General features: G+C 34.8%; 1 long non-coding RNA gene across 1 annotated transcript; it reads left to right on the forward strand.

The window, feature by feature from the left end:
• Positions 1-6,464: 6,464 nt before the first annotated feature.
• On the forward strand, positions 6,465-8,789 carry LOC107260903. The gene is made up of 2 exons (XR_001534914.2): positions 6,465-7,720; positions 7,902-8,789. It is a non-coding gene; the product is annotated as an uncharacterized LOC107260903 (long non-coding RNA).
• Positions 8,790-9,392: the final 603 nt, after the last annotated feature.

The following is a 9,392-nucleotide window of genomic DNA, read 5'->3' on the forward strand; positions in this document are numbered from 1 at the left end:
GGCTCACTTGCTAGAAGAAACTCGAGCTCCTCCAAGACTTCTTCATTGGATAACTCGTGCTCATCTTCCACCATCGAAGGGACTTGTGGAAAATTCACCAGAAATTCCTGTAACTGCAACTCAGCATCATCAACTGCACGTTCCTGTTGGTAGTCTTTCAGAGGAATCATGTTTACCTCTTCCTTTTCTAGTTCTATCTCCGTGTTCAAGGAGTCGTCCTGCACATAAGCATCATCGTCAAACATAGTAGATAAACTAAAAAAATTCTCACCTGAACGCAAAGTGATGGCGCTCAAATGTTCCACGGATTTAATAGTGTTTGATGGAGTTTCCAATTATTCTGCAGCTAGTAACTTGAAGATCAAGCCTACTTGATGCTCTATATTCTCAATTGAGGCTTGTTGACTTTCAAGTACCCTTTCTGTTTGTTGGAATATATCCTCAAGACTTGTAAAGAACCTCATCATCAGCTCCTCTGACACTAACTCTTCATCTTGAGTTGAAGGTGCAAGATTAGGCTGCTGATATGGTTGTTGAGATCCTGGTGGTTCTTGGTCATCTAAGCTCCATCCAAAGGGTGAATGAGTGCTCCACTCTTGATTGTAGGTGCTTCCATACGAGTCATTTGGCCAACTTCCCGTATAATTCACATGTTCACAGTTATAAGAACAATGATTAAAATCACTGCACAATGGACAATCATTACTCTAATGTAAACCATAATAAAATTCACAAAAAAACTTGAGATGAAAGGATAGGAGTGGAGAGTTGATCGGTAGCCCTGCAAAACGATTCCACTCGAGCTTCTAAAGATGCACAGGTATCCCAATTTTTAGCACTCTCTTGGTTCCTAATCTCATTTTCCAACATGTCATACAAAGAGTTTAGCATTTAACCTCCTTATCATCCACTACCTGAATCTTAAACTTAACTAAATAAATATATACAAACAAAACATAAATAAATAAATAAAAATGGCTAAATTAACAAATAGCAAATTTCACTCTAGTTTTCAAACATTCTCCGGCAACGGCGCCAAAAACTTGATAGGCTATTTATCTTAGCTACAATCTAAGGCAGTGAACCTATCGATGCAGTCTAGCACTCATGGCGAGTATCAAGGTCGTATTCCTCGGGAAAGTGAAACCCCAGAGTTACTTCTTTATTCTTTGTTATATTAACCTAAAATGAATGATGAATAATTTCTAAACTAACTAATAGCTACAAGCTAAGTTCTAAGGGAGATGCAAGAATGAATGGATAAATGAAATAACCAAGACAAGAATGCAAACCCAAAGGGAACCTAAACTAGTTGGCAATCAAACAAAAGATAAAAGATTGATGAGTCTAATTATGCTACCCGTGGATGAATTCTTAACTGAATTTGGTTTCTTTCTCGAGATAACCGAAATCCTAAACCTTATAACCTAAAGTTAGAATCTCTTCCTAACGATTGATTCTTAAATTAGCATTAAGCCTTAATCCGCCTCTATTAAGCTTTGTTAATTCTTAATCCGGCTAGTTAATTATCCTTATCTCTAAGTGATTATTAACCAGTTCTTGCTATTCAAAATTCCAATTGCCAAATGGACTTATCAATCACATAAAGCAATCTAAACACCACAATTCACAACATCTCATGAATAATGCATTATCTTATTAATACTGAAAGCAAGAAGAATACAAAACTAACTCAAACAATCCAACAATATAATATTAAGCCAATATAGTAAAGAAATCCCAATGGATTTAATCAATCTAGCTAAACATGTTCATGTTTAAAACAATCTAGGAAATCAATTACAATGGAAGAATAATGAAAATGAAACATGTACACCCTTTTCTCTCGAATTGGATGAACAGCTCCAAATCTGGATCTGCACTATGATTAATCTCCCAAATTGCCTCTTGAATTGCTCCACTACTATTTTGCATTTGGAAATTTGCGATTCCAGGATTCTTCCTCTCTACAACTCTCTCCCGAACTCAGCACTATGCAAAAACTGAACCAGCCGCCAGGGCTCTCTCTCACTCCTTGCTTAGCTAACCCTAAAAAAAATAGTTTTCCTTATATAATTGTCTCAGAACGGCCGTGGTCAAAGCTGTGCTGGTCAGCACGACCGAAGTCCAGGCCGTGTTGAACATTCAGATCTCAACAATTAGGGTTTCTTCATGGCCGTGCCCCCGCCGGTGCTGAGCCACCACGGGCCGTACTCGAGGCGGTGGTGGCTACGGAAACCATGCCCAAAATGCCATGTTTTGAAGAACAAAAGCTCATGGTTGGTCATGGCCAGAGTCCAGGCCGTGGTGGTCAGCACGGCCTTGACCTAGGCCATGCTCAATGTATGCACTACGAGCTCTTATCCGATCTTGATGAATTCCTCTCTGTTTTCGCATGTATTGATCTATAATTGCTCAAATACTGATGATGGTCCTATAAATTCTCTTGAAATACAAAAGAATACAAAACACGAGTGATCTTGGAATAAAAGCACAATAGTTGCTAAGAAAATACGCAATAATATGCAAGTAAATATGTATAAAACTATGCATATCAAGCCATGTAAAAAAGAAAAGGCATGTTTAAAACATCGTTTTCATATATATAGTAAAGAATTAATTTAGCTCTCCATATTTGGAGAGTTAAACTTCACTTTTTGATTTTATTAAATTTACTATAACTTTTCATATACTACATTAATTGATATTTTAATTATATTTTTCTATTAGTCAAAGTTTTAAAAGAAAAAAAAATTTAAAATTATTAATATTTGTTTGATAAAAAATTATATTAAGTGTGCCATGTGTGTTACTACACGTAATATTGTAACTAGTGTGCCTTGAATTGATTTTCTAATCAGATTTTCTTGTAAATTTCTAAGCTTCCTTGAGAGTTTACTTAAATCCTCAAGAGATACCATAGGAATTAAATAATGAATAGCAGTAAATGTTTGTAAATAAATAAGCTGAAGGACTTGTATTTACTTTCTTGAAAATTTGCATAAACAAATGTTGTTTTGTAGTAAGCATAAATATAAAGAAATGATAGCATGAAAAAGCTTGTTGGAAACTAAATTTTTTACAGAAAATTTATGCTTGAGTATTTGTATTGCAGTGTAGTTGTTGCTCGGTTGATGTTAGGATCCCTTCTCTTTGATTTACATTTATATTTTATAGGGATCCCAAGTTCCACTTTACTCGGAGATATGATTCTGTCTTTTATATTGTAGAGCCACATTATCTCTTTCTACTTAGGGAATGGAAATAACTGCTACACAACTCCTTTCTCCACTTTCTTCACATGTATGAATTCTTTAGTCTTTGAGCATTCATTTTACTTTTTTGGCCTAAAAATTATTTATAGGTCCAACAATTGTCCCTTATATATATATATATATATATATATATATACTTTCTTTAACGTTCATATCCACCATTTTCTTATCCAATTCAAAATGTTAAAGAATTTTAGACCAAAGTCCAGTATCATCTGTATGATGCATGGGATTGAAAAACTGAAGCAAAACAATTCTAAAAGTTCTAAGAAAATTTAATTTCTAGCTCTTTATCTCCCACCCGGACTCGAAAACTCCCTTCTTTTCAACCTCTTCAAAAATCTAGCTCCTTTCTTGACTTTGTAAACGAAAATCTATATAAAATCATAAATATATTCCAAAATCTTTTTTCCATACCATCAAATTCATAAAATTTCAATTTCTCATCTTTTGCTCTCTCACCACAGTCGGTCTCTCTTTCTTCTTTTTCTGTCGGATACAGCCTATCACAACCACTTTGCACCACTGGTAGTCCCTCCTCTATGATATCACTGCCTTCGCCGCCAAAGAAGACCCAGTTGTTGCATATTGCCGAAAAGGACAACTCCTCCTTTTTTCTACATCGATCGTCCCTCGCCTAGAGCTGCTGCCACCTGCTTGTGTGACGTCAGTCCTTTGTCTACTGATAATGTTGCACGCTCATAACCTGCCAACAATGCCGCTCCACATGTCGTTGGAAGCCTCCTGCTCACTCAAAAGTGATGCTGCCACCCACAAATGGGTCCTTCCTCTTGATGGTTTTGGACCAAACCAAGAAAACCCAAGTCCATCTAGTTCGGTTCAATTTAAACCAATCCCCCCTATATGTGACTCTTTTGTAGGTTTTTAGGACTCTGTTTGCATAAAATTCAAGCCTTCCTACTGGAATATTTATCCACCTCCTGCAAAGGAACTTTAAGTATATCAAAGAAGACGGAAAAAAGGTACAATTTTATCCATTATATTTTAGTGTTTTTTTAAATTGTGTGTAAATTGCTAGAAAAAAAAAATTAAGATATAACCTGATTTGTATAGAAATTATTTGCTTTTGAGGCACTAAAGAATTATGTGTAGAAGATTGACTTATAATTTGGGATCTATAAATTTTCATAGTCCAAAGCAAAAATTCTTTATATGAACAGAAAGTTTAAATTTTAGGAGCCCCAAATAAAAAGTTAATTTAGGGTTTGATAGAGATTCATTAGATCTCCAAGAACATTTTCAACTTGGGTTCTAGATCTCCAAGTGTCCATTATACTTTGGGCTATCTGAATAAAATATTTAAAAATATTTATTGGATCTCCAAGAACATTTTTAATTTAGAGAACTAAATCCTCAAGTACCCATTTTACTTGGGACTCTCAAAATAAAATATTTTAAAATATTCGATGGATATCCAATAATATTTCTAACTTGGAAAACTAAATTTTCAAGTGTCTATTTTACTTGGAGCTCTCTACATAAAATATTTTAAAATATTTTATGGATCCCCAAGAATATTTTTAATTTAAAGAACTAGATCCCCAAGTACTATTTTACTTGAGGGTCTTGAAATAAAATATTCTAAAATATTTGATGGATCCCTAAGAATATTTCCAACTTGGGGAAGCAGATCCCCAAGTACCCATTTTACTTGGGGCTCTTGAAATAAAATATTTTAAAATATTTGATGAATCCCCAAGAATATTTTTGACATGGAGAATCAGATTTCTAGGTACCATTTTTACTTAGAGCTCTGCATAAAATATTTAAAAATATTCTATAGATTTTTAAGAATATTTCCAACTTGGAGCTTCCTTTCTAAATATTTACTTGGTCCTTGTAAGAGAATTTGTTTCTTGAGAAACTTTGAGGAATCATATTTTGGTTAGACCAATAAAATATTTAAAATTTTTTACAAGTTTTATTTTCACATAATGGCACCACGCAACCAAGCTTTTATCCTAAAATATTTAGCAACTTCAAGAAATTGAAATGTGTGCACCCGTTCTTTTTATTTTATAGTTATGGACTAGGGCTCTGTTCATTATCATTCCTCTAGGGATAAGATTCCTTCTGATGCAGTTACTGCATAAGTATTTTTCTTCTTTCCTTATGCGTTGATTTTTACTTTTTAATGTGTTTCATTCTTTTTATTGCAAGAATTCCTCTCGCTTAGTTCTTCTTTATCTTCTTCTAGGCCATTTCTTATAAATTCACAAGATGATACTTTCCTTAATCGAGAGGTAATTTCTTTTCTAGTCACTTCCTGCTATGTTTTTCTTTCTTTAACTTCTTTATTTATTTCTTTCTTCAAGTGCCCTCTTTAGATATCGCTCTTGTTGCATCTCCTTTACCTCCTTATTTGGCTCATCCTTTACCATCATATTTGTCTTTCAGGTTTCTTTCTTTGCCTTCCATTCTTTATATATCTTGTTTTGTACCTACACTCATTTGTTAAATAAAAAGTAATCCATTTGCAGGGAATGTTTTGATGTATTTATTCTTGAGGATATCCATGATAGCCTATTTGAATGTTGGAGCTTTTTATGATCAAACTAGGCTCCCTATCTCCCCATATCCTCCTGATGATATTGGTGAGCTTTTGTTGGGCTGTATGGTTCAGCCTTTTGAGACCTTGAGCAAGATCAAGACTTGGCCCAAATCTTCTTTAGATTGGTGTACCTGGATAGATAGACTCCAGTCCTCATTTTAAGAAGATATGGAAATGTCTAGGTATATCTGACCTCATTTAAATGACCAAGCATCAAATATCTATGGAGCAGGATCTGCTTTGTGCTACTTTGAGATCTTAGTCTCCCTCAATTTATTATTTCATATTTCCTTTTAGGCCTACTTTTTTGACTCTTAAGGATATTCATTTTTTTTACTAGTTTGTCTATATTGGGTGAAGAGACGCCATACTGCTAGATGTTATGGATCTTCTTTTACAGGCTCATGAGGTCTCTTCTACTTCACATTCTTCTTATTATTGCATCATTCAAAGATGGTTTAGATATAGTGGTTTACCTTCTACAGTTGAGCCCATTGACTTTTGATGGATTCTCATTAGTCAATATATTATATGCTCTGTATCAGGTAAGCCCTTGATGGATATCCTTCCTTTAGCTCGGGCCATGGTATCAAGTTTGGCATTTGCATTAGGTACTATGCTTCTGGATTATACTAACCACTCTTTCCAGCAAGTTTTTACTTATCTACCTTTGTTTAAAGCTGGTTGTCACTTATGGATTGTTCAGCTTTAGTTGTTCGTCTATTTCCCCACACTCAAATAAGAGCCATGTTGATATTCTCTCACTTTTCCAAGCATAGAGCTGATGACTGTTACTACCTCCTTAGGAGTCATTAAGATCTTTACTTTTTTCTATTCCTTGATTAAGAAGTCTATTCAATAGCTTGATATATGGGGTTGTCAAGGTCCATTGGTTAATCCTTGGTGGTTCCATTGCATTGTTTCAAGTCTGGATGCTTTGCTTGACCTCAGGACCAAGCTTTTTCATGCTTTTACTACTAGTCGTCCCTTAGTCATTGGAGGTTCTCTTTGCTTTATTAATGCTCCCTCTGCTGCTCCTCCATAGTTTGTGAGATATCTGCCTTGCTTATGGAGTAAATAGTTTGGCCTTCACCAGGTGATTCCATATGTTGATTTTTCTGCCTTTGTTATTCTTGACCATATGACTGTTGAAGTTGTTCGGGGTTTAGTATAATAACAATGTTCTTTTTATTGCTCCATCATTCTAGTAAACAAAGTAGAGACCTTTACTTTTAAGACTTGGTGGCCTTTGCTTTATTTTAGTCTTTCTCCTAACAGTCTTGAGTCGATACTTGCAGGTATGTATTTCTCTTTTCATTTATTTTTCTCATTTTTCCTTTTATTTCTTATTTTTTTATTATTTTCTTCTCTTCTTTTAAGGCTTATCTCCTATTTCTCGGCCTAAAAAAATTGAAGAATACTACTACTCCTGTGACTTTTAAAGACATCCAGTAAAGAGGTAGTCACTCCTTCTCTACCAAAAGCAAAGGTGTCCAAGCCTAAACCTCCTTCTAAATTTGCTACCAAAGCTCCTTCAGCCTCTAAAGCAGTGAGATATTTAGGGCGGATCAAACAAAAGAGTGTTATCTCCATTACTTCTATATACCCATTGAGCCTTTTGGATTCTTCTTTTAATAGAGATGAGAATGAGTCTTCTTCTTCTTCGTCTCAGGTAAGATACCTTCATTTTCTTGTTATGATAAATTGAATTTTATCTGTAAATATTTAAATATATATCTTACTCTTTCTTATAGAGTGAGGAGATCTTTTTGGCTCCTAATGTTAGTGATGTTTCTAGAGGAGGCCATCATTATGAATCCACAGATGATGCTAATTATATTGAGGTCAAGGCTGGTCGTAATTTATTTGAACAGTATGTGCATGTTCTTAACCTTCCTCTTAGGAGCAGTGCATTTAAGAATTCTAAGAGCACCAGTGCTCCTTCTCCTTTTGTTTTCCCTGAGATATTTCTAACTTGTTGAAGTCTTCTTTTTTGCCTATATTTAGCTTTATTTATGACACGTGATCTTATATAATATTTTATTTCCTTACAGGTTATAGCCTTAGTACTTGAGTTTGTCAATTCCCTTTTTGTCCTTGATTTTGGTTTTCTCATTAGGCCTCCTCATATCAGAGTTCTATATCCTCTCTTCCGTTAAAGGCTTTTGTAAAGTCAGCTAAGGTTAATCTTCAACATCTGTTGAGCATTGATTTGATGAGTTAGAATGAGGCCCAAAAGCAGGTGGTTCAGACTTCTCTTTGTCTGAGGCAATTGTCTCTACACTAAAGGATCAGATCTTGATTGGGGATATTTCATCTTAAGTTAAGGCAATGTTTCCCTCAGCCTAGAAGACTCGTACCAGCATTTCCAACCTTTCTTAGAGGTTATTGTTCGAGATAAAATAAAGTAATTTACAAAGCTTTTTAAACTTTCATTTAAGGCTCTGATTGACAATTTTAATTCATTGACTACCATAGCTGGAGATGCTTAAAGTGCCTATAAGAGAGTCTTAGATGCATACCAAGAGACTTATGATAACCTTCAGGCTTTGAAGGCTTAGGTGATTACTAAATAGGCCAATCTTTTTGAGCTTTTGTCAAAGAGTGAGAAACAGAAGGCAAAGCATGATGCTGCTTCTTCAAGAGTGGTTGCTGAAGGTCAAAAACTGAAAGCAGATTATTCCTTCATTCAGACTTACAATGAAGAGCTTGTGGTTTTCCAAGCTACACAAGATTCCATGTGTCAGAGATTGAGTCAATTCAGTTCTCTCTTATCCACTCACCTTGAGATGTAGTACATTGGTTCTTCTTTAGTATAAACTATTTATACTCTTTATGATTTTTTTAAGATGGTTTTCTGAGACTTTGTTGGTGATAGCCATGGGTGTTGGTCATCTTTGTTTGGTTTAATTAATTGAATTTGAACTTGGTTTTTCCTTTTATGTATGAATGAGTTTGAATTTTCTCCAAGTATGTTGTATGCTTGTCTCTTTTTTAGGAAAGTGGCCTTGTTTCTTCCCGCCACTACATGCAACCATCTCACTTTTCACTTGACATACCTACACAACAGCTATACCATTTGCATCATACAGCCACTCCACTTTACCTTTGTACACTTACACCTACAGCCACTTTGCATCACGCATCCATGTGTTTTGTTTCATTCTGCATAAGTCTGTTAGCTAAATATGATAAGACACATGAGTAGAAGAAGTGGCTATGAGGCCTACTTCTATCAAGTTTAATTAGTGACTATAAAGCCAACTTATAGAGAAAAATTAAATGGGAAAAATAAAAACTAAAGCTAAAATAAACTAAGAAACATTGCCATATTTTAGCCTTATATATCTCTAAAAAATTGGAAATGTCATTTCAAGACCCTTTGAGTAGGCATAGGTCGGCCTTAAATCCAACTTTCTATTTTTCGTCATTTCCTATATAGAGGAAAAATATTTCTTCAAGTAATTTCAGTTGATGTATCTTTTGTGTGGTTTGCCATTCAAACTAGATAACCACTATGCATTACCTTCTAAGACCTGGTGAAT

Source organism: Ricinus communis, chromosome 2, assembly GCF_019578655.1.
Source record: "Ricinus communis isolate WT05 ecotype wild-type chromosome 2, ASM1957865v1, whole genome shotgun sequence".
NCBI lineage: Eukaryota > Viridiplantae > Streptophyta > Magnoliopsida > Malpighiales > Euphorbiaceae > Ricinus > Ricinus communis.